At 37.5% G+C, this 27,446-nt stretch overlaps 1 protein-coding gene across 1 annotated transcript in view; it reads right to left on the bottom strand.

Moving 5' to 3' along the window:
* The window catches only part of LOC150077186 (uncharacterized), a 117,954-nt gene extending 101,779 nt beyond the window's left edge, over positions 1-16,175 (bottom strand). Inside the window, exon 1 of the mRNA XM_090385608.1 lies at positions 15,937-16,175. The gene's annotated coding sequence lies outside the window, so the exon portion shown is untranslated. The remainder of the gene's footprint in view (positions 1-15,936) is intronic.
* Positions 16,176-27,446: the final 11,271 nt, after the last annotated feature.

The following is a 27,446-nucleotide window of genomic DNA, read 5'->3' as shown; positions in this document are numbered from 1 at the left end:
AACTAGGCCTAGTTGTTCTGCCCACGACCCCATCCCTTCGCTCTAATTGTGGAATGCGACTTGGTTCTGAAAACCCATTTTCCCTTATTGCACAGCACGGTTTCAAAAAACATGTGACGACAGCAAAGGAGGATTGGTGATGGATAATTCGAGCTGCAACAGTGATTCGACCGTTGTACAATATACAGTAGATTAGAAGAATAAAGGAACGGGGTACAGTGAGAATTTAAAAGTATGAAATTAAATAGTGCAGCAACGAAATGGAGTGACAAAATTATTTCAAAACATCACTGGTGATATTTATAAACTATGCAATGAAACCACTACATATATTTATATTGTGCAAGTCACTATTTCATAATGTACATCCTGTGTATCCTACATCCTTTTCCTCATATAAACACTATATTTGCTCGTGTTAAAATTTAACGGGGATGACTGTAAAATTAGTAGTAGTATTAGCCAGTAGTGCACAAGGAGGCCATAGACTTTTGCTGCACCGAAAAAAAAAAAAAAAAAAGGAAGAAAAAAAAAGCAGATGAAAAAATAAATAACATGCGCTTTCCTTCTCACGTAGGTAACTATGTAGTTGACATTTTGAATTTCTTCAAACTTTCAGCCTCAACTACCTGCGGAGCAAACTTATTCCAGTAATCAAGGACTCGCTGGCTAAAAGAAAACCCAACAATCTAGTCTAAACCTCTTCCCCTGTAACTTGAACTTATGGCCCCTAGTTTTGGAATTCTTTATAACAAAAATTCCAAATTATATTAGGGCCACCCGTACTTTCTTAAATATACTCGTATATGTATTATGTCTGTGTTCTCTGGTAGATTTGCCTACCAGATCGTCTACAAATTTTGATATCATGCGCCCTTCGTCGATGTCGTTTATGAAAATCAGAAACAACAGTTGGTCCCAGCACCGATCCTTGGGGAACTACACTTCTGACTTGACATCAAACTAAAGAATATCCATTAATGGCAACCCTCTGTCTTCTGCCCTGCAACCCATTTTAGAATCTTTCCAGCAACTTCATGTTTCAACTTCCACAGTAATCTGTCATGAGGGACTGAGTCAAATGCCTTCCTAAAATCGAAATAAATTGTTCCCTACATCTATCTCATGAGTAACTGTGTCAAAATAGCTTGTCTGATTGGTTAAATATGAGATTTTCCCTTAAAAATCCATATTGTGTGTCCTTCAAAAATGCTATTTCTATCTGTCACTGGATTGATCATACTGCAAACTGTAATAATTTTTAATAAAACAGCTAATTGCAAGTACACTGATACACTATAACCAACAAATGGTCACTATAAGCAATGATCACTACGAGAAAAGTAAAATTTGCAAAATATTTAGTATTTATTATCATACTGCTAAGTTTCCATCAGCAAATTCTTATACAGTGTATATACAAAAAATTTGTATAAAAAAAAAAAACAGTAAATATTAAATTTTATCAAATAGGTTTTTTTTTAATTCTCGAATTAAAAATTAATAATAAAATTGTTTAAACTGCAAATTCAATATTCTCTGAGCAGTAATAAAATAATATAAAATAATAATAAACCGCGAAAGTCGTTTCATCAGACCTTCTCCCAAGGTCTAACTGATGGCTGAGGTTGATAGTGAAGCTATCTGGTGTCGCTCCCAAGAACTAACACCCGCCATTGGATGCAAGCCGAACCCGAACAGATCCAAATCCATAGACGGATAAAGACGTCGAAGAGAAATAATGAACATATTGCTTCGAGTGTGGCGCCGGATAAAGCTACTCGCTTTCGAGCCTTAAGTATATAAAGTCGTTTCGAACTTAAAGCCTTAAGTTCGAAAAGTCGTTTCCAGTTTCCCACTGAAAACAGTGGAGAAAGTGGCATTCTTCCATGTGTGGCTACCACAATGGCATCATCACCGTCCACCTCATACCGGATGGAAAAGGCCCGGGTTCGAATCCCGTCAATGATACGAGGAACTTTAATGGGCTTTTTTTTCACTCCGTGGCTGACTTAGTCTGTCTTAGGCGTAAATAGCAAAGGTTCCCCCCACCCAAAACTGGTGTTTTTTTCGTCCAGCAAAACAGGGAAATCCACCAAAGAACACGCAATTTACAGACAACACCATACACATGGGTATACGTAAAAAATTACCTCGTGACTGTAATATAACATAAAGCGTAACGCAGCTCTCTTTTTTTTTTTGTATGGCTACCACAGGGAAAGGGCAAAACCATCCAACCCAACCAAATGGAAGTGCTTCAATCGCAGCTACACTAGTGACCAACCAGGATAGAAAGAAACCCGATAACGTTTCTTCCTATCCTGGTTGGTCACTTCCTATAATGCGAAGTAACCAACCCAAAGACCGATACGACAATGTAAAGGACAAGACTACGTAACAAGCGGTCAGAACGATACCCAACTGTTCAAGTCAGGGAACAGCGAATAACAGACCAGAGGATCAGACAGCTCCTGCAATCTTGGGGAAAAAATAAAACATGATGCAAGCAATCAAACAAATAGATCAAACAATATGGATAACATCGAATCAGAGAAGGAAGAGCAAGAAGAAATACAACCCAGAGCTGCTGAAATGGAAGCAGACGATATCATGATATCCAGAATAGAAGAGTGGAAAAAGGCTCTAATATAATTCGAAGGAATGGACCCCACAAAGATCCACGCTATGCCGAAGCAGAGACCTAATTGAATTCTGTCGCAATCACAAACGCCTCAATCCGCAATAATACCACATTACCTCTACAACAACGAAGCGACGTTGGAGGCCATCCATCTAAGTAATAGATGACTCACCAATACCACAACTTTGCATATTAGAGGCTTGAAGTGGTGACACCCATTTTAGGCTCTATAGAAAAGTTTCTGGCAATCCCTCCCTCCCAATCTCCTTCAAACCATGCACGGTACTAAGTACTATAGGTTTTGATATCTTTCACGTTTGGGGTTTTCATTTAAAAAAAGGGAGGGGAGGTTATTAGAAGAGAGCATGAGGAACTAAATAGAAGAAAGGTCTGAATGCTGGCGTAAAGAGCAGGTGGGCGATAGGGAAGAATTCCCACCGGAAAGAATGTAGGTGAAAAGGAGAAGAGGCAAATGTCACATGTGCAGCAGCACCTGTGACAAATGTGAGCGACGAAGGCCGTAGGCTCAACGATCTATCTCGCACTCCGTGGGAGTGCCAGCAGTGGTGTGTGTGTGTTAACATTATTATTGTTAACAGCTACAAAACAGCAAACAAACGTGCCTGAGGATGCAGCTACAAAGCATTATTACACAGCTTCAAAGCAGAAGTTTGAAGTATACATTTCCCATAGTAAAGAGAAAAGTAAATGTACATAAGAAGACTAGTGAATTGAAATGTACAGATAAAATAAAAGTAGGACTCATCCGTCCTATTTAAGTGAACAGGTAGGAGTAAGGCAGAGCAATGGTATTTCTTCACACACATTGCACAATCACAGTCTCAGAACCTGGAAGAAGAGTCCATTTTAAGTCAGGTAACGGATGAGGTTAGCAATTTCAGTTGCCTCTTGAAGTGTCCGGGGGTGTCAAATATCTCCATATTTGCTTTGTTCATTGATCTTGCAGTCCTGTTGTAGAAGTTGTAGTATCCATAATTTGTTCTCGCATAGGATGGTTTCTTAACGCTCTTGTCGAAGCGTTGAAATTTATTTGTGAGACGACATGAGGGCAATTCAGGGTACTATTTAACAGCTAGTTAAGGAGTAAGTCGGCTTTATCTCTTCTTTTTTCCAGCGTTTCGAGTCCAAAGAATACACACCACTCTTTGTAGGATTTCTCATTGTATTCAAGGCCACTTTTGAAGCAAACGTACTGGATTGCTCTTTTTTGAATATTTTCAATTTCTAATTTTTGGTAAGCTGCATGTGGGGACCAGACCTGTGAGGCAAATTCTAGGGCTGGCCTAACATAGATTTTGTAAAGAAAGATGAAAAGTGCCAACTGATTGAAGTCTCGGTTAATTCTTTTCAGGAAACCTAGTTTTTTGCTAGCTGTCTTCACAATGTTAGAGACATGGACATCAAAGGAAAATGATTCTTTAATAAAGATACCTAAATTTTTGGCTGTACTAACCTTTTTGATTGCCTTGTTGATACAATAAGAAAAATTAAGTTTGTTTTTCTTGTGTGCATTAGCAAAGCTCATCAGCTCACACCTGTTTTCATTGGCTGCCATTTTGTTCTCCTTCAGCCACTAAATAACTCGTTGAAGAGCTTCGTTTAGGATGATGCAGTCATTGGTACTGCGAATTGCTTTATAGATTTTTATGTCGTCTGCAAATATGTTGATTTTGATTTGGTAGTCTCCAAGGGTGCTTGGCAGGTCGTTGATGTAGATAAGAAATAACAGCGGGCCTAAGGATGAACCCTGTGGGACACCAATTTCAGGTTTGAAAGGATATGAGGTTTTACCTTTAAATGTCACGGACATTTCTCTACCTTCCAAGTAGTTTTCAATCCAGTTTAGTGCCTGTCCTCTGAGACCATAGTGATGCAGTTTGTTGATTAGTCTCTGATGGACTACCTTGTCGAAGGCTTTGTTTAAATCAAGGAAGATGGAGTCGACTTGTTTTCTTTCGTCAAGCGCCTGGGGTATATTCGAAACAAACGAAATCATATCTGTGCAGGTGGAACGACCCTTGATAAATCAGTGAGAGTAATCTGACAAATTAAGTTTCATAAAGTTAAATAGCTGCTTCATTACAATGGATTCAATTATCTTTGAGAGTGTATTCAATTGACAAACTGGTCTGTAATTGTTGGGTGAGAATGGGTCTCCTTTTTTGTAAAGAGGGGTAACAAAGGCCTTTTTCAGTTGAGCTGGATAGATTCCACTCTCAAATACCAATTTTATTAAGTGAAGTAATGGCTTTACAAGTGTGGTTCCACACTTTTTCCATAAGACAGTAGGGATACCGTCCGGGCCTCGTGTGAGGTCCTTTTTCATACTCAATTGAAACTTTGTGCTCAACAATTCTGCTTGGTTGATTTCAAATGCTGTTAGTGTATCAATGTAACTGAGAGGAAAATTTTCGTTACCCTCCATCCCGTCATCTGCTGTATCTGTTTTGTAAATTTCTTCAAAGCTGCTAGCAAGGTAGTCTGCCTCAGACAAAGATGACAAATCACTGGGAATATCTAGCGTGTTTACAGCCGCATTTTGATTTTTTGCTTTGAAATAGCCGAATATAGGCTTCTCTAAGGAACTAAAATCCCTACTGGCAAAAAAAACGAAAAATGCATAGTAGGTTTAAGACATAAGGATATATGCTTTTACAATAAATATTCTTCCTTAAGAAGACAGGTTAAACTGACATTAAAACAGGACTACAACAAATACTTGTGCTTTGTCGAAAGAAGGGTCTTCAGGCAAAAGATACTTCTTTCGACAAAGCACAAGTATTTGTTGTAGTCCTGTTTTAATGTCAGTTTAACCTGTCTTCTTAAGGAAGAATATTTATTGTAAAAGCATATATCCTTATGTCTTAAACCTACTATGCATTTTTCGTTTTTTTTGCCAGTAGGGATTTTAGTTCCTTAGAGAACCAGTTGGGTAATTTGGATCAGGAGCACTATAGCATGGAACAAGGTTGTTAGTTCCTCATTAATGATTTGGTAAAAGCAGTCCAGTGCTTCTTGAGGATTACTGATATTTAATAGTAATTCCCAATTAGTTTTTAAATGCATAATTCATATCAGGCCATTTCACTTTATTGAAATTGAGCTTTGTTCTAAATCCGTATCATTAAGTGATCTTTTCTTGAAGGAAAAGGCCACGGGAATGTGATCTGATTTGAAAAGATTAGTTGGCTTAAAGACCACCAAAGGAAAGTTGGTGAAGACTAAATCCAAGTAGTTTTCATTTCTAGTTGGAAATTCACAGATCTGATTCAGATTGATGAAAATTTTTTGAAATCTACCCTTAAGTGTCCAGACATTAGTTGGATTGGCATTACATCCATTGTAGGCAAGTGGCATATTAAAGTTCCCTAAAACAATTAAATGGTCTATTCCCAGATGTTGATCAAGAATTTGGTCGATAGCGTTCTCAAATTCCATCATAAGAATGTTATCTATAGGTGGTCGAAGGTAGACAAGCATAACAGAGCAGATAAAAGAGCCACTGCCCAGTTGGAGAAAAATTCCTTCAATGTTAGCCAAGACTTTGATTTTGAGATAGGAATCTCTTTTTGACCATTCTGCAATTTAATCTTTAGTTGTAGTTGCATCAACGTGGAAAGACGTTCTTGGAATACAGACTTCCTTCCGCATTGCTTCCTTTTTAGAGCAGCATTCTCCTTTCGTCTTACACTCACTGTATAAATTAGTTGCTTGCGCCACACCAGTGATTTATTTTGTTTTCTGGATTGTTACACCTGCCAAACACTGTTCTGAAAATCGGAAAGAAGCTTCCCATGACCGGATCGACTAAGAAGCTTCAGGAAGTGTGTGTGTGTGCGCGCGCGCGCGCGCGCGTAAAGCGTATAATTACCCGATACCAAGGAACTTGAGATCATATAGAGTATCAACTGACTTTTGCATACCCATTTATCAGTTACGCCAATTAAAAAATGTTTCTATTTTTTGGTTGACGAATATAGACAACCCAGTCAGTTACGTCAACAAATCTGTTTATATGTAACTTCATTTCCAAGGTTATGTAACAAAAAAAAAAAAAAACCACCACATTGGCCAATGAGAAACATCGGAAAAGCATTTTGCCAGACGTTTGGGCAACTGTTAAGTTACAGATACCCAGAAATTTCGTGTTGTAATCGAGTAAACTCGAAATGGAAATACAATGGAGATTTAGTTCAAATTACTGACAATCAAAACAGGAAACAGCTCAAAAGACTAACATTCAAAATAACAACAGTTAAAATTCTTATATTTTAACCCATTCGACGTTTCGTACAGTAGTACTTTTTATAAACCTGTTTTGATTGTCGGCATTATGACTTTGGGAAATTTGCTGTCTCCTTACAATAGGTGGTTGTGAAACTTAAAATACAGTAACACAAGTAAAGCGGTTAATTCCAAAATAACATAAATTTATTACAAACCTGTTTACAGAACCAGCGCCTGACTGGGCTATCAGAATTGGAAAATTTCCTAGTACCCTTTAAGCAGCATGACCTATTTCATATACTCTTGCACAAACTTTATCTTAGGTTATTCTTAAATTTAAGAGAAAATGTTGATAAAAACATGTACTATATCGTGCAGCAAGTGTGTGCATTCCCAAACCGATTTGAATGTTTTGGGAACCAAAAAACCCGGGATATGTTTTAATACCTTATATTAAAAAAAACACCTATGCAAGAATTCACTACGTTTACCTTTGCTGCATCTAGCTCTTTCACCAAAAAATCATCCCCCCCTCCCCCAAAGAGCGTCAAGCATCGTATATGACATTTTTCGGATTACTCGTAAAGTTAAATACTCGCATATTTTAATATATAGTATATATTTACGTTGCTATATATATATATATATATATATATATATTTTTTTTTTTTTTTTTTTTTTTCATTTCTGTTGTTTAAAAATTACGTTTCTGTATTTTAAAAATCGCCTGTAAACATAACTTCTTCATTTCTATTTACGCTACCCTCCCTTAAGGAATCCCTTCCACATCCAATGCTAAAAGTGAGAAAATATATTTGGAGAGATTCTGAATGTAAAATACAAAAAATAAAATCAAACAAAATAAATAAACCTTTTTCACCAACGAACAAAATATATTCACACATTGCCCTGCTTTTCCAAAGTTTTATTTTTTTTTTATACTCGAAACTGCAACAATAGGTGGCGCAGGAATTTTACTTATACAGATACTAGTCGTGAAAATTACTTTCTTAAAAAAAAACAAAAAAAAAAACACAGGTGTGTTTTTTTGTAGTTCGGTACTCCATAGACTTCAAACTACTTTTTCTCGAAAATTCACTCTAAAAAAAGTAAAAAAAAAAAAAAAAAAACTAACAGATCGAGATAAATTTTTAAATAAAAAAGACAAGTAGCGCGGAAATGTTTACTTCTGTATATAAAACAATGTATAATAATAAAATCGAAAAGAGATCAGGCACAGGAGATAATAACCGTAAAATGAATACATTTACTACTATACTAATTATGACAGAACCACACAACTGTTTATCGGCAGATTCTGTCCCACTAGTTATGCAGCAGTTGAGTTCCCAATTACAGAAGTAGAAAAGATCGGCAGTTAAGTCATTTGCCCTATTACCACACATGTACAAGTACTTTTGAGCGCTAAGCACGTCTTGATAGTTCTTGCGTCATGGGCAACACAAAATAAAGTCATCAATCCGTGACTTTGTCTTGCGGTTCGTTGGTTAGCCACTTTCCTATCGTTCACTCGATTACAGTTTCAATTTATATATATAAATAATGTTTATTATAATATTTCCCCTGATAACTGGAAGTCAGGAGTTATAAAAATATATATCTATTTGTTTTTAAACTTCATTCCTGGTTAAATCGCCTGGAAACATGACCATCCTTTATCAAAAAGATAAAGGAGTTGCGTTTCCAGGGGATCTGCAAAAATTCGATATAAAAAGACAAATTTAACAGATACTTGGAGGATAAACTTGGCATATGTGACTGTATCAGTTATATTGACATGCATGCATTACTGCCCACTAACACCGTAAGAGATTTATTTTACAACTACAACTAAAATAAAATTTGATGGGGTTGAATCTCATCAAGTCTTATACGCTGTTTTCCCATTTCTATCAACAGTCTCTCTCTCTCTCTCTCTCTCTCTCGCCATTACTGGTTGTCTATCTGGCTAAGAATGAATTGTCGAATTATCCACTATCTCAGATTGGTGTACGATGTTTACACTTATTAGGGTGTCCCAATTCCTACTAATTTGGCAAATGGACATGCCAGCCCTGTCACAACTTACTATCACATCTCTTGTGAAGGGGCAGAGAACCTTCGCGAGTTGGAGATTTTTACTCCATGAAAGAAGATACTGTATCTGTACTCCTACCAGTCTGACTGTTTTACAGAAGAACATTAATCCTTTTCTAATTCTTGATTTATTTTAATATTTTCTTTATTTTTAATGGTTTGTATGGGTTTCCAGATGCATGACAAGTTTCATTTTGATTGATTACTTTCTCAGAGGAAACAGTGGACAATCGAAGTCTGTCCACGTACACCTTTTATGTACACATTTCCCACTGCATCAATAAACAACATTCAACAAATGCATTCTTATTTCATCTGTTATTGTTATCGTTCAGTTATATTCTCATCAATTAAGCTATGTCCCAAAGTGATCACAATAAACTGCGTTCACTGTATACAGTGACACCTCATGGCCCTAATTGCTTAACGCATGTCACTTCTTTGCAAGAGACAGGTCCTTTTCTCGTTCCATTCAGTTTCCACCCTCCCCTTTCCTGGAAATGTACATGCATTTAATATCGTCTTTTTGTTTGTTTATTGGTACCGTCATGTGTCCCCTGGAATCATGGTGACACAGTATACACGTATGTGTTGAAGGACAGTGTAGCTCCTAAATTGAAAAATTCTAGGTGCTAGGTAGCAAATATGAACGTAACAGAAATAGTTTTAATAAATAAATAATTAATTAATTTTCTGTTTATACTCAGGGACAATCACACAGTCAGGAATTCACAAGATAGGGAGAGAATAGAAGAAACAGTACTGTATTTAGCAAGCTTGAACCACGGTCACTCAAAGGTCATGTACTCGTGTGCCTCACCACTCGGCTAAAGTGGCAATACAGGGAAGTAAACTTCTACAGCATCAAAAAAAAAAAAAAAACTACCCACCTCATCTGTCCATTCCCTCTAACAATTTGCCAGGTTCTTGCTTAAACTGATTGAAATCCCACTTCCAAAACACCAGATGGAAATTTGTACAAACAATCAATCAATGAAATATCAGGAACATGTCATTCAAATTTACTGGATGCACAATTTGAAGATACTAATTGGAATATAAAATAATTTGAATTTACTAGATTGTAAAATCTGAATATAGAAGGGATTACGATTTTAATTGTTAAGCATGTAGTTTCAAGCATATCTAGAAGATAACTATATTGAGTCAGTCTACTGTGCCACTGGATAAAAAAAAATGAAAGCACAAGTATGTTATATACCAGATGACTGTGACGAGTATAATTAACATCTTTACAGATAAATGCTAAATAGCCAGAAAATCAGAATACTGTATTATAGAGGACTTGAATTTTCCGGAAATTGCCTGGGATCTGTAAGGTGGTCACGCAAATAGCTGTCATCCAGAATTGTCCAGTAATTATCATCAGTAATAATAACAGGTAGTGGATACTTGCCCTCGCGGTAGCACAGATGGTAGAATCGCCATCCTCCTCCTCACACCGAATGGAAAAGACCTCAGTTCGAATCCCGTCGATGACGGGAGGAGTTTTTATGGCCTTTTTTGACAATGTGGCTGAGTTAGTTGGTCTCATGTGAGGATAACATGATTTTTTCTCACGGTAACTCGGCCTTTTCATCCAGCAACCACCAATCAGAAAGGCGCCTCCGTAGTCAGGTGGGAAGGAGCAGCAGTGCGTCGCACACGCTTTTGATTAGACCGGGGTTCAAGCCAGTCACCACCAAATACGGAGGATGCGAAAAGGTCAGGGAATGACTACCGCATATCCCGGAGCAATATGGCCTTAGTTGCTAATGCTCCTAAAAACCAAATAACAACAACTAACTAACCACCAATCAGACAAATCGATCATAGAACACACGCGACTTACAGACATTATACATGCGGCGCAATATGGTCTAAGTCGCTAATGCGCCTAAAACTCTACAACAAAACAAGCAAAAAAGGTAGCTAGCCCCTAAGGAGTCACCTATAGGACACGTCACAAATGCCACAAGGAAATATTCTCGACCTAACTTTCGATCCTTCAAATAAAGAAACCACTTTTGTTTTCACTAGGGAAATTGTCTTAGACACCTTAAATTCTTTCCAGAAGTAACCAGTCGCGATTGAATGGGAAATGTTCTAGGAAGTTATTCTGGAAGCTACTAAGCTTTTTATACTAATTTGGTTTTATAATGGATGTCAAAAGAACTGACGACCTAGGGGGCAGAGAAGAACGAATATGGGGCGCCTCTGTAGCCAGGTGGGAAGAAGCAGCAGTGCGTAGCACACGCTTCTTGATTAGACCGGGGTTCGAGCCTGTCACCACCAAATACGGAGGATGCGGAAAGGTCAGGGAATGACCACTGCATTTCCCGGAGCAATATGGCCTTAGTTGCTAATGCTCCTAAAAACCAAATAACAAACAAAACAACGAATATGGGATGATTTTAAAATATTAGAGAACCCTGAATCCTGCAGTAATTAAATTAGTCTGAAATCAAATTACTCGGGAGACCGAGAAACGAGCATTTTACGGCAGATTATGAGAGTAATCTGCCGTAAGTGTAAAGTTCTTAGCAAGAGTGTAAAGAATAGTAGCAAGGAATTATTTGGCCAGCCGTAGCTAAGCTGGAGTCCATAGAAAAGGTGAAATTGTTATTAGCGTACATATCACAAGTTGGCCGCTAATACCGACACAATTCCCACAGTGAGCAGACATCAGCTGAAAGCACTAGAAGCACTATAAGTAAAGCAACACGTTTCAATTGAAATGAATTCTAATGATAAATGAACGGAAAGTAACCATCTCCTGATTGGGGAGAGAGAGAGAGAGAGAGAGAGAGAGAGAGAGAGAGAGAGCACCCGGTATACAGATTGATCATTGTGAAGGGTCTTGCTTTTAGCAGCCTCGTGAAAGTGTCATCTCCATGGCGTACGCATACGAAAATGATTTTTACCTGTGAGCCTTCTAAAAACTTAATTAGGAAAGAGCAAATAGCGTAAGCCAGGAGTGGCCAACTTAATTTGTGATGCGATCTACTTTTTTTCCTTCAAAATGTGCAGCGATCTACCATCTCAAAAATTTAATTGCACAAGGTGCACAAATTTAGGGATGACTGTATATTTAAAATTCGTCGTGATCGACCAAAATTAAATCCGCGATCGACTCGTTGGCCACCCCTGGCATAAGCCAATGTGATGGCTACTCGGTAAGCCACCCGGTGTTCAGATTTGTAAGGACCTGATTGAAGCCTATTTCTGCAAAGGAGCTCTACGTTCTATGTAAATATCCACTATGGAAAATAGATGCATGTTGAATGAAACAGCCGTTGAGTCTCTCAGAGAAAGAGAGAGAGATCACCTTTATTCAAATTATTGGCGAGGTACTGCAATAAGCACATCATAGCCAGAGGGCCCAGAGTTCACAAAACAGATTGTAAAATAACATATGCACACTTAAGTTGACTTGGATATAATCCAATAAAGTAAATTTTCATAACATAATAGCGGATTAGTTAACACTCAATAAGCCGCCGTGGCCGAGTGGTCAACGCTAGGGTGCATAAGTATCGTGCCTTGAGTGACCCGGGTTCAAGCCGTTGACTGCTGAATACGGTGTTGTTTCTTATATTCTCTCTCTACCTTGTGAACTCCTCTGACCGTGTGGTCGTCCCGGAGTATAAACAGAAAATTTATTAAGAGATATAAATTTAATCAGGTCTGAGATAGCCAGAGGTATCGTTAGGCTGGAAGTCGGTTCCTTCTCGATCTGGCAAATATCAGAAATAAACCTGGGGGGCAAATTAAACAGTGACGACTATGGTCTAGTGCTACTGCCAATAACGATGTACACTAAGACCATATGGTAATATAACAAGCATAAAATAATCCATCTCGTTAAAAATCTCACAGAAACCCAACAAGCTCTTTAAGCAACCCTAGGATTCCGCAAAAACCTATACTCTAAAACAGGGGTGGGCAACCTCCGGCCGCGGTCGTTTTCAAAATATATATAATAAACGGCCCACCGAAGAATATATATATATATATATATATATATATATACACACACCATGAAATAATGTTTATTGTAATTCTTTATATTTGCTGTTATTATATATTGTTTTTAACATTTTGATTGCGCCATGAATCATTTGAATTTATGCCATATATCACGACTCGAGTAAGTAGCAATGTTGCCAAACAGTAAGCAAGCATAGCTTCTAGTGAGCAGGCAGACTTGTACGCAGTCAGTAGTGGTATCCAGACTCTCGGCTGGCAGAATGTGATTGCAGTACAAGTGTACCGCGCGTTTTCAAGGCAAATGTCAGTGAATAATCGGCTGATAAAAGTAAATAATTTGGACAGGATTTATAGGTGTCAATAAGTACCTTATGAAGGTACTTATTGACACCCATCAACAATGCATAATTGAAAATCCAAGATTAAGATTTTATAAAATCTTTGAAATTATAATAATTTTTTATTTAATTTTTTTATAATTGTACTTTTATTTGGATTTCGTTTTTCTTATAAAATTAATTATATGCACGAGTATGTATAAATATTACAAAAAATAACATAACTGTTTATGACAATTTTTTCATTATATACTATTTTAATAATCCAAAAATTCGTGGAAAGCTAAAAAAAAAAAAAAATTGCCCGCGTGTACCTTATGGACAATTTATTTGGCCCGCCATTTAAAAAGGTTTCCAACCCCTGCTGTAAAACAACCACGTACACGCGCCTAAAATAAAATTAGGCGTGTGTAATGCAACAAAAGTAGGCCGGGAGTTGTCATGGAACCCGACAAATTACTGACCCTAAACAACTGTGATTTGTCTAGGTATAAATTCACCCTGTCTGGTCAAGAAAGCACGCAATACACACTGTACAGTAATGATATCTCGTGACGCTGGGCGAATCTTTGCTTACCTACCAACAGTGAGTTAGAGAGGGAAAAAAAAAAAAAAAAACGATGGCATCACGTAGTATCATTCTAAAACCTTCTTGGTTGTCTGAGGTGGTATCATTTAAGATTATGGTATCCCAATAATGGTTATCATTACTCTTGTAGATTGATATTGACAATTATTTATCCATTGCTCCACTTCCTATTATGCTTAAGATCCGTAAGTTTTTTTTTTGGGTTTTTTTTTTATGCAAATAGGTTGCTGCTGCCTTTCAAAGGGTAAATTTTCGCTTTATAACCCGAGAATTTAACGAGAACATTCTTTTCTAGCTAATTTAATGGTATTTGCCACTGGAGAACAAAATTCCGTTTCTTCTCCTTCCGGCACCAGTAATTATTTCTTCCTGTCCAATGTTTTTGGATAATGAACGTCTCCTTTTTGAGTGGGAAAGGACGGAACTTTGCATGGCAGCACTTAATTCTACTCTCGCATTAAGTAGCACAATCCATGGTGCACATCAGCTTCTGCTGATATCTGCACCTGCAATTTTGATCTGCCTTTTTGCAATACATAAAAGCTTAAATGACAAATACATTCGGCATCTATTTCTAAATTGACCTTAAATGTATTATATTGCGGATGCGCTTTATTTAAATTTTTTTCTATAAAGTAAAAGAAAAACAAAATATGGCATGCTGAGTGAAATCATCACATGGAATTAACTATAAAAATTCCTTTCAAAACTGTTGCAGGCAATTTGTGCAGAACTAAAAGTTCATTTAAAAAAAATCTTGCGATTCCAGAAGTGGGCCTCACAATACGGATCATTTACTGATAACAGTTAACTGTTATCAGTAAATGATCCGTATTGTGAGGCAGTATCCTATTTAGTGAGATAAATAACAAACACTACTTCGTTTCCCATTTCAAGTTGTCCAAACAGCCTTTCGTACGACTTCCATACTGCTTTTCATACCATAACTTAATAAAATCTTATTTTGTTTAAAAGTGCATTAACCAACACTTCCTTTAATGAAATTTCTCATAATTTCTTTGAATTTCTCTCTCTCTCACTCTCGACATATCGCCTTATTTTTTTTTTCATCCACCTTCTGATCTAAGGATTGCGTTAATAACCGGAAAAATGAAAGATCGTTTGTTTTCTTATTTTAGAGTTCCTTTAAAATATTAGAAATGAATGCAAAAAGGAAGTTAATCTAAACTAAGTGGAAATTATTAACAACCGGCACTCATTTAGCAACAAAACAAAATTACAGTATATATATTTCCATTTAGCACATGAAAATATTATATACCAGTTATCGCTGTTTTTAACTTTTCACCTCAACATTTTAGTTAACCTTTATTTTTTGGGGAGGGGGGTAGCAATAGGAGTGCTTCGTGCCTAAAAGGCACTTCATCATACGGAACGGCGTTCCGGTCCAATTCAAGCATAAAGCTAACCACGAAGGCCTTTATTTTTCAAAGAGGTAGTAGACCACTGGTCCGTGTGAAGACACAATATTCTTCACACGCGTGTTCAAATTCGTAAGACACCACAAAATACCCAGTCTGTGGTTAAGTGAGCACAGTGTATGGCTGGCATAAAATGCTGTAGATCACCATATCAGTCTGTTTCCGGAGTACATAAAAAAAAACTATTTCACATTTTTAAATATAAAAAATGTAAAACATTCCATGATAAAAATTAATGTTGTCTATCACTTACACGACCAGTAATTAAGACAAATACATTAAAAAAAGATCTGACAATATATGCACGTTTTACCATGTGGTCGCATCGAAAAAAAAATATATATAAAAAAAATCATGTGAAGTCAAAACATCTGCTGTAGATAACTGAAGTACTGCCTCGATAACTAACAATCTTTGTTGACTGACAATAGTAAGGCATTTATATTTATCATAACAAATATTTAATATTTCCCTTGTCTTTGAATTTGAAATATATAATAATTGCAAAACATTGCATTTGAGATCACGAAAATGCATACGCACACACAACATCAAGTGTATATATACGAACCGAAAGTGCTTCCTTACCTGGCAACAGCCATCTCATCGATCGATACGCCAGCGACTTGACGATACGGGGCCAGATGCTATCCGTAGCAGCGGCAATACACTAAACGCTTCTCTGTACTTGAAGGCCACTAACAGCAGTAAGAAGTTTATTCCAATAATCCTTTCTGGATCACACATACCTTGAAAATCGCACAATTTTATACAGCTAATCCTGCAAACCGACTGCGCTCACTCATTTTAGTCGAAAGATATATTTGCTGGACACCACGTAGTTCTGCCACGTGCGTCACTCACGCAACAAAGCAGCCAGCCAATCATATTGCTCCTCCTTATACAAAAGGAACACTGGGCTGTCAATTCATATGGCCAGAATTAATATCTGAGTTACAATGGCTAATCTATTTATTACCGTTTAACGTTATTGCGAATGAATGATTAGTTCTCCTGACAGTTGAATGAAAGATAGGAAGTGATTTAGTGGGTCAATTATTACATTTCGCGTGTTTGAATACTGAGGTCTGAATAACGGCACGCAATAGTAAATGATAAAGAGAATTTTATACTTGAGTGGACAGCAAAAAAAAAAAAAAAAAGTATAACCTTGACCTTGGAAAACCTCGATAGAGTTAAATCCTAAAATTCCAATACGGCTGTAGAGTGATCCCAGGATAAAAAATAAACAATAATTAATTAAATTTTAAAATTACCAAAAAAAGTAAATATTAAATAATAAAGCTGAATGGTTAGAAATACATAATTAGTTGGCCACGTGGATGTGTATAATATTTATGATAAAATGCAATATTATCTGTAATGCATTTAGCATCTCTAAAGTAGAGCGGCCATGTATGCATTTCCAGTTCTTGTCGTTGCTCTCCTAGCGGTGTGAGTAGAAAATATTCTCCGATTGATTATTATTGAAAATTATCGATCATTCATTTACGTTCCATATTTTTTGCTATTTAAATGGCAGTGCGTCAGGAGCTCGTTGGTGTGCATTAGCCAGCGCTGCTTGTTCGGCACATCCTGAGGTGTATTACGCCGATCCCTCTCTATGCATCAGAAATTTGGTCATCTGCCCCTGCCTCATACCTTCACAAGTATCTCAGTTTAGAGTACTGGTTGCTTAGATGGATGAACAGGGTGGTAGGCCACCCCTTAACTATCTCCAGATCGATCCTACAAGCAAATCTGGGCACCACTCCCTGGAGACACATCGTCATGACAAAAAATGTCCTAACGCTTACACGGCTTGAACGGGGCGAATTAAAATAAATAAATAAATTTTCTTTTTATACTCCAGGACAACCAAATGATCAGAGGAGTTCACAAGACAGACAGAATACAAGAAATAGCACTGTATTTAGCACTCACGGGCTTGAACCCCGGTCACTCAAGGCATGGGTACTTATGCACCCGCGCGCCTGACCACTAGAATACAGCGGCCAGTTGATGCTCCATCGATATCCACATTAATCTCTGGCCCGAGGAGGACAAGGGGGAGCACCCCGACTCCTGTCTCCCTCTGCGTCTTACGTTGTCAAGCATTGATTCCCTGAGGAATGTCTCCAACCAGTTGTCTTCGGATCTTCAATAAATTTAGGATCCACCCTGATAGGTTCTGTGAAGACAAGCCCTACAGGAAGGAAATCCTCAAGAACTGCTACCAGATAATGAATTTATGATACTCACCTGCTGGACATTACTGACTTTTTTTCTTTTACTTGCCTATTTGTATTTGACAAAGACTTTTTGTCTTCATGCATTTATATATTTTGTATATTACTGTATATTTTATCCTGTAAATGTCTCGGGTCGAGCACGTATGTATTCTTGTTTATTGTACATGTGTTCCTCGCACCTTAGTCTGTAAATATTCACACCCTTCTGGCACAGAGCCGTCCAGGGGTGACCCAAGGTTTCTTTGGAAATGAACTGATTTTAATAATAATAATAATAATAATAATAAATATACTCGTATATGTTATTTGCTAGTAGGGAAAAGGAGGTGATGGTCAGACCATTCCTTGAGTATTGTGTACAGGTCTCGAGGCCTCATTTTAGGAAGGATGTAGAGTTGCTAGAACGAGTACAGAGAAGGGCAACAAGATTGGTGAGGGGAACGAAGGGGTCCAAGAAAGGCTAAAGTTCTGCAAATTGCAGCTTCTGGAGACTAGGCACCTGCGAGGTGATCTGATTGAGGTGTATAAGGTTTTGAATGGTTTGAGCAGGCTCAATGCTGATGGAATTCTTCCTCTTACTCCGATTAAGAACCTGAGGGGGCATTAATTCAAATTGAGGAAAGACTTGTAGAATAGATGTGCGGAAATTTGCCTTTAGCCAGCGGGTGGTTGTTGCTGGAACAAATTTCTATCTGTCGCTGTAGAAGTTGACAGCTTAAATAAATTCAAGGCAGAACTAAACAAACATTTGGAGTGAATGGATGGGTGAAATGGGAAGGTTTTTTTTTTTTTTTTTTTTCCCCCTTTTGGCCAATGCTATATAAGCTTACTTTCTTGCATCACATGCCTTTACTGATGCTAATTTTACCTCATAAAAAGAATTTAAAAATTTTCTTAAATTATGATTTTTTTTCTTTTAAATACGTTTAGAAAGAAATTATACACATAAATAATTAACATTTCAAGGCAGATAATACAACGGTAACCCATTAACGGAGAGAAGGCAACTTTGCAATTTACGTTCTACGTTTCTGGCTTCTTAAATGGCTTTAGAAGTGCAATTTATATTAACATAAAATCATTGTAACGGGTTTTCCATTCTAATATGTTGTTGTCCTGGGCATTTATATAATTCTTTAAACAGAAATGAATAAATAAAGTTATTAGCATCATGAATGATAATTGTTCGGACCAGTACAGGTGCAGCTTTGTCATACCGATCCCAGTTAATCACTGGAGAGGATGGGATTAATTATCATTGATTTAAGTGGGACATTGCACTTTGCGTGATACAGCCTCATGCCACCGTTTCACTTTATGTAGACAATAATGTTAATTAAGTTCTGACTCAGGAAATCGCTATATAGAGTTAATTTACCAGTCGGCTGTAGCGACTGCACACAATGATGAAATAGTTGGAGCTAGGAAATCATGAAAGCGAATTGCAGATCCTTTGAATTAGTCGGAACTAATGCAATTTGATTATATAGAACCCGGAAATATATTATTTAAAATAACATATTTTATTAACAAGCGTTCTGTTTCGTAAAATTTTCCATTTCTAATCCTGAGAGAGAGAGAGAGGGGGGGGGATCTGTCTAACAGTAAGTTGCCAATAGATAACTAAATGCTAAAGCAATAGTGTAGTCTAGGCAATTGTAAATGAGAAAAATTTAAATTAGAAGAAGGAGGAAGACGTTTTTACTACAAAACAGGTGCAGTTCAAAAGCTCAACTCTCCTGGAAGTATCAAATGACATCAGCAAACAGAGCTCTTAAACAGAATTGGTGGTAAGTTCCAGTACTTTTTTTTTTTTTTTTTAATTACCTTATCTAAGTGTCGGGCAATCCTTTTGGGTATGTATAAAAGGAAACATTATGAAAATAAAGCAACAAGTGATATGTGGAGCGTAGGAGTTTGCTATTCGATACTCATTGTGCACACGTAGCACGTGATTCAGGAAATCAAAGATGGGGACGAATGCATGGCAGCGATCAATGCATTATCCATTCCATAATGAAGTGAATAATGAATTAATGCACGTTTAAAGAAATTGGGTACTTTTTTTTAAATGGGTCTGTACAGTAGAGTACTGTCACATCTGGCTTTGGTTTGCGATACTTGGACAAAGCAAATAGTGTGGTTGCAGCAGACCCACTGCTTCCCCTCCAAATTTCACAGGCACGACACAGCCAAATTTCTTTGTGAATGTGTGTGGAGGAGGGGGGGGGATCGTGTAGAATATTGTATATGCTGACTGACCCTCCGGCATTCATGATCCGAAGAATAACTGCCGCTTGCCAGCATATCTCACTGGAATGTTAATCGATCCGTGAGAAATTGTTTTCATGTTATGAAATGAAACTGTGCTGTCAGCTGGGGGAAGAATGGGGAGCGCAGGTAATGTTAAGTCAGATTGAACCTAACACAATCTTCCTTCTCTGTAGGCAATATATGTCAAATATTGAATCGTAAAAGGCGACAGTTTCTATTTCAGGATATTTTACTTTTATCCATACTCGGCTCACGCTGTACATTTATATTCTCACCCCCTTCGCTTCCCTTTTCCTTAAGATGCAAATACAGTACTTAGAAAGGGTGAGAGCCAAGTTGGCAAACATCGTCCGGATGATGTGCTAGCAGCTTATTTATAAAGATGGCATCTCCCTTAAAAGATGGAGAGCATTCACACAGTGTAGAAATTACCAAGCCTGAATTCGTATTCAATTAAAGTCGACCAAAATTTAGAATTTCCAGCTAGGACAGGAGGAACTTTTCTGGACTTTTTTTTTTTCGCACATCATCGCTCAATCAATCTGTTTCGGGTGTAAGAATGTTACACGGTTCTATCTCTCGGATTTTTCATATATGTATATATTATCAGAAGTATCGGGAATAGAATAATTAAATGATATATAAAATATAGACTCTGCCAATGTGTAGAAGGCATTAGTATAAATTGCATTTCAGAAAGTATCTTTTTTAGGGTTTCACGTGTAGCGGATCTCAGATGCTAACACTGACAGATAGTCGGGTGCATTGCAGGATTTTGTGTTAGATGGATGTTAGAGGCTCTGAAGTTCCTACAGACCTGATCTGCAAAGCGATCGACCGCGTATTTTGACATTTTTAAAACTAGGCGATTTCAGCAAACCCTGTGGCAACCCCGCCATCTGTTTACAACACCGTACAGATACATCACTCTTGGCATGTTAAGCTGGACCAGAGATCTACTATCTAGCATAGTAATCTAACATAACAAATGAACTTTTTAAGTTCTTTTGCTATGATGGTAATAAGTCTAATTCAAATTGTATCACTCACACGATGCATTCATACTACTTGGGTAGTAGAAATGATGTATGTGCAGTACCCATGCATAAACCATCCCCTTCATATTTCTCTTAGTAAGAATAGGGTGTGGAAGTAAAGCACTCAAGGAATAAAGAAAACATCATTATGGAAATACGAGTATTTCCATTAGTGCGAGTAGGTCTGGCAGTAAGGCTCTTAAGCTCCGAAGGCTCTTCGGCAATGAATTTTATTTTATTATTATTATTTTATTTATTTATTTTTTTTTTTGTTAGTTGTTGGCGCATCGGCTTCTGTGGCCATACTGCACCTCCCAAGGTCGGCAATGAATAACACTAGCTGATTCCGAAAATCACCATAAAAAGTCAATATCACGTCTTCATCAAAAGATGTACCAACATATAATGTTAAAATAAATGGATATATACGTATAATTCAAGTTTGTAATACAAGTGTAAAAAAATATCATACGTTCTCTATAACTCATTTAACTTCGGAAAAAATATCATAGTGAAATAGTTATATTTCAATAATATATAATCAGCATACCTGTAATTGTTCTTAAAAATGTTTGCTACTAAGAGATTTTCTCTTGTATTCTTGCTTACTCTCCCTCACAAGCAACCAGCAGTAATTCCCCATCATTACAGGATCCCAGCAACATTGGTACAGCTTTTCCATCATGGAAATATCTTGATGTAACCGCTTTCCCCTTATTTATCACTCACATCTCCCAGATTTTTTGGGGGAAGATTGGAACAAAGAAAATGAATTTAACGACGTTCTACAGGCCATGTTTTTGTAGCACTCGAGTAAATTAGACACCAAAATTTTATAGTTTTCTTCCTTCCTATTACCCAACAAACCATGTACTACCGCCCTTTAACTGGGTTTCAAACATATCGTCTTTCAGGAGTTTCCTAATTTGGGTCCTATGAAAATTCCTTCCTCAAGTTTGGCATATATTAAATTAGGAAACACACTTCTCAAGTATGCAAATCCTTTACCTTCTTTATCTAGTCCGTTAACAAAATTTTTCATCAATCCAAGATTTTGTGCAGGTGTGGAAGAAGAACCTTGTTTGGTTGCACTAAAGGAATATATTTCACATTACACTGTCCTGGTATGAACTCGTCCCGCTTGTCCCAGCGTTGCACAACATAATGTTCTTCTCTTGTACGGCTGTTCCACATACACAAAAAAACAAAAATATTTTGTGCACCCCCCCTGCAAACCAATAACCTCAAGATCACTGCATATGTTCCAACCATAATCCTGGTATTTTATAGCATGTAGAACCTTAGACATGCTTTCGTGACTTTCTTTGAAGTCCAACTAAATGAAACACAGGAACTGATGGAAATTCGTTGCTATTATGAAGCAAAACTGCTTTTAAACTTACTTTTGAGGCATCTATGAATAAACGCCATTCATCTGACTTATGCATAACACCCAGTTCTTTCAGAAGTCCAATAACGTCTTTGCAAAAACACAATTCTGTCCTCAGTAGCAAAATATTTCGAAAACTTTTCATGTATTTTTCGAAACACTAAAATCCTTGTTCCTGCTGCGAGTATATTCCACTGCTGTAACCTGAATCGAACAGTTCAGCTTGTTCTTTCTGCAAATTTAACTCTTGAACCAAATCATTCAACTCATCTTGTTTGATTAAATGTATCTCACTACCTGAACTTACCGGCTGATAGCCGACATCTTGTGAAGTGGAGGCTGCCGGGGAATCCTCAACTTGAACTTTATCACTATTATCTTCCCCACTACTGTTATTCCAATTTTGGGGGGTGGGGACTGGTACTGGCAAATCGTCACTGTATGGAACGGGCCGAATTGTAGAAGGTACATTTGGATGTATTATAGCGTGTTTGCTTATTTTTAGGCATACCAGATATATTTGTCATACAGAAGTAACAATCATTAATGTGGTTAGATGGTTCTCGCCAAACCATAATAGAGACTACAAAAGGTAACGCTCTGAGTTTGCCACGTGACCACTTCCTAGGATTTGTCGTACAGGTAACACAACACTTGAGGCGCTCAAGGTTTGTCTCGATCACCAATTTTACATCCGAAATAAAGAGAATACAAAAGTTTCGTAATGTCATAGAAATGTTTCCTTTGAGTCTTTGGGGTAAACCGTTCAGAAACATAACAAAAATTGTCTGGATGATTGATGTACTTCCTATATGCCTGCTTATTCATTGTAGCACTATATGAATTTGTCAAAGCGTAAATTCTGGTTTGAAAACTACAATATAAAAACAACACAAATTTGATTTTTATCGCTACACAGTACACAAGACGTGACAACTTACTAGTTCTGATCGTGGGAACACTGAAAGGAAAAATATTTTCGAATCGGCAGGTAGAGCCAGAAGTTATTTTACTGCTACCGCAAGGGTTGCGGGCCGCAGCCTCCTACTCTCGAGGAGCTATGTTTGGAGGATAGATTTACAACCCTGAGAACATGTCACGATCAGTTAATACTTGGAAAACCTTGGCAGAGCCTACAAAAATCCTCACCAAAAACGCTAAATGTGCTCTTTCCAATTGTACTCTACATTTAATAACTGTGACGTGATGTGAAACTATCATGGTGATTTTCGAACTGTTCGCATAAAATTTAGTTAAGAACAGCATTTAAGTTATTTGAGATAAAAATCGTGTTGACAAGTGTAATAAACAAAATAGCCGAGCCCTTTTAGTGCTTAAATACGGGAAGTAGAGGGTTATGAGAAGAAAGAATGGATAAATTTAAAAGGCGCTCAGACAAATGGTAAGCAAAATAGTTTAATCTGTATAAAAAAAAAAAACTGCAGCTATTATCAAGCGAGTGCAGGATGGGTCGTCGTCTCAACGATTCATGTTGAGAAAAATGGACCATAATCTGCCACGCTGGTCGGCAGATTAACCGTATTTAGCAGTCAGGGACTTGAACCCCAGTCTACTTAAAGAGCGTGTGTTACCGCACCTACACTCCTGACCTCCTCGGCTATGGAGGCCTTTACACCGCTACTTCAGGACGCGACACTGAAGTCCAACTAAATGAAAATGACGTATGGGAAGAGTGAGTTTAGGAAATAACACTGTGATTGGGCTAGGTTTAAATTAGATAGGAGGAGAAATGAAAATAAAATAAATAAGGTTTAGGCGCCAGAATGGGGTTTGTTGCTGTTAGTTTGGGGGAAAATGGGGAGGAGTTCCGCTGTGCACTAAGCAGGCTGTTTTAGTAGAAGTCTTAGTATTAGGAGAGAGAGAGAGAGAGAGAGAGAGAGAGAGAGAGAGAGCATTAAAAAGAGTAAAATAAAATGGTACCTGTCTTGTCCAGTTACTAATTAAGTGACAGGAAGCTGAGTAATAGGCCAGTCAGATAGTGCCCTGGCTTCTACTGCTGCTGTGTTAATTCCCTTCAGTATTATCAGAGAACTGTTCCCGAAATAAGACAGTACTGGAAGAGATATAAGGCAGACTTCAACTAAGAAGAGAGACTTTACCGCACTCCATGGAAGGAATCCGCAGAAAGAAACTCCACCGTGAGAGAGAACGTAAGTCCTTTGAACTGTTATATTGGAAAGGGTGCTTAGATAAAATTGTAGATTATTTTAGAATAAGGTTGAAGTTAAATAAATTACGAGAAATATAAGGAAATGCTTAGTATTCAGTTGGTTTATTGGTTGAAGTTGTAAAGAGAATCAATATTGCTAATTAAGAGAAATGTGTGGAATTGTTTCGTACTGAGTTAGTTTATTGATTGGAGTTGTAAAGAGAATTGATGTTGTTGATTAAGAGAAATTTAAAGAACTGTTTAGTATTAAGTTACTTTATGGATTGCTGTTGTGAAGAGAAATGACATTGCTGATTAAGAGAAATATGAGGAAATGATTAAGATTGTAATGATTGTAGTTGTAGAGTGAATTGCCATTGTCAATTGAGAGAATTTAAGGAAATGATAGCATGTATCAACAGATTAATTAAGGAAAATGGATAGATTAAATGGAAATGAATACCAGTTATGTATATACTTGTACATAGATTTGTGTAATAAATGACTGCTTTATAATTTTGTGTCATAGCTCATGAGAAACTGACAGCTCACATGTATACAGTGGCGGACAATAAAACCACATCACTTCAAAAAAAATAACATTTGTGGCGAAACATAAGATATTGTTTGATTACATTCATTTTGTTAGTCGCAAAGCAAAGGTATTGTGTCAGATAACGTTTCTATTGCATCAGACAGTAATTGCAAGGTATTGTGAGATAACGTTTATATTGCATCAGACAGTAATTGCAAGGTATTGTGAGATAACGTTTATATTGCATCAGACAGTAATTGCAAGGTATTGCATCAGCCGTTTCTATAAATACGGCGTTGGAAGGGTATACACGCTCATTACTATCCTGTTTTGCGGAGGTGTAAGCATGGCTCCATATGTTCAGTTAACACCAAGAAAAAAAAGTGTAGCTGTTGCTCTGTCCCGGGAAATGCTTTCTACGCGTGCTATCGCTGATAAAATAGGCTGCCACCAGTCAACAGTATCCCAGGTGTTGAAATTAAAGGGTGAAACTGGTGATGTGAAGAGAAGACCTAGATTAGGCAGTAAGAGAGTGACTACGCCTTCCCAAGATCGACATTTGAAACGGCTATACCTTCGTAATTGCCATGCTAGTGCTCCTGATCTAAAACTGGACTTTGAAGTGGCCTCTGGTGTTGAAACAAGTGCACAAACTATCCAAAGATGACTTTCGGAATGTAGTCTGCATGCCTATCGGCCCAAGAAGAAGCCTTTGTTGACCCAACAAATGAGGGGAAGCGATATGTCAGAAGACGAAACTCGGAGGCGTACCATCCTGACTGCATAACACCAACTATAAGGTTCCCCGACGGTCAGATGGTTTGGGGATGCATAACAAGCAAATGGGAGGGGCGAATTAAGTTTATTAACGGAACGGAGAATGCAGAAACCTATACTGCTATCTTGGAGGAGTGCCTGAAACCCGTTATTATAGGGATCACCACACAGACATCCAAAACTGCATTTTTCAACAGGACTCAGTACCTTGCCACACAGCAAAATTGGTAAGTTTTATGCTATTTAGATTTAATGATGAGTTTGTCTACTTGTTTCACAAGGCTTAGAACATACTTACACCAATGATTTCCCTCGTTTTTCTCTTTTATGAGATGCAGTCATATCTCAGAAATGCTATCATTATAGTGTTGTACTGGCCCGGCAACGGTCCACATTTGAACCCTATTGAAAATTGCTGGTACATAATGTCGTCTAAAATTGCTCAGAAGAAGACAACAAGTAAGATTCAGCTGCATGAGAGCATTATAATGGAGTGGTACCACGAAATTGGGCAACCGTATATCCAGAAGTTATTATTATTATTATTAGCATATGGTGCAAGGAAGCTTAAGGCTTATGCTGCACTAGATAAAAAAAAAAAAAAAAAAAAAAAAAGAGAGAGAGAGAGAGAGAGAACAAGAATCAGAAGGGAATCACCAAGAAAAAGAAGGATGATGATATCCAGCTCAGGATCCTGGGTGTGCCAAGCCCAAACTCACCAGATGTGAGCCCCTGGGGTTGAAGTTGATTAACTCTATGATAGATCGTTGCAAGGCTGCAATTGCAGCTCAAGGAGGAACAACAAAATATTGAGGACTTATTTTGCTGATTTACAGTACATAATACTATTATTTAACTTTTTATTTCAGTTTTTTTTTTTTTTTATTTGAACCCCAAACACGAGAGGTATTAGAACCTATAGTACTCAGTACCGTGCTTGGGTTGGAGGTTGAGAAGACGAAAGAAGATATTTGTTGACATTGCACTTGAACTTCTGTAGATTGTAATTTTCAGGAAATACGTATGAAGGAAGGTTCTTCCAGAAAACAGCAGTTGAATGAATAAATGAGGAAGATGAAAAGTTGGTTCTGTGGGTTTGAAGTTGGACAATAAATGGATGTTGGCGACACGTGTTCGGACTGTTTTGAAAGAGAGAGTAGGAATTATAGAAGCCAATTCAGAAGAACAGTGCCCATGGAAGTATCTGTAGAAGAGGCATGCAGCAGAAACAGTGCGTCTATGAGAAAGCGAGTGGAGAGACTCTGTTAGAGATGAATCATTAATTAACCTAACTGCCCTCTTCTGAATGGAATCAAGAAGCCTGAGAGAGGTTTTGGGGGCACAACCCCAGATGTGGGAACAATATTCCATGGCAGGGCGGATTTGCGATTTATACAGAGTGAGCAGCTGTTTGGAAGAAAAGTAACGCCGAGAGCGAAAGTTTGTATACATAAATGTAATAAAATGTATGTTTGGTTGTCATAATTGTTGCCATTTGCATGACTTCTCATATTTCCATTAATTAGGCATTTTACCCTTTGGGAAGATATTTATCGCAATTAGGTATATCACGTGGAGTCTTTTTATTGGATTTCATTCACAGAGATATGTATCCCATCTAACAAATTTATTATTATTATTATTATTAGGGCCACCCATAATT

This window comes from Mastigoproctus giganteus, chromosome 12 (assembly GCF_048544385.1).
Source record: "Mastigoproctus giganteus isolate SK-2022 chromosome 12, ASM4854438v1, whole genome shotgun sequence".
Classification (NCBI taxonomy): domain Eukaryota; kingdom Metazoa; phylum Arthropoda; class Arachnida; order Uropygi; family Thelyphonidae; genus Mastigoproctus; species Mastigoproctus giganteus.
The sequence above is the reverse complement of the archived record's forward strand: the minus strand, read 5'-3'. Positions and strand labels throughout refer to the sequence as shown.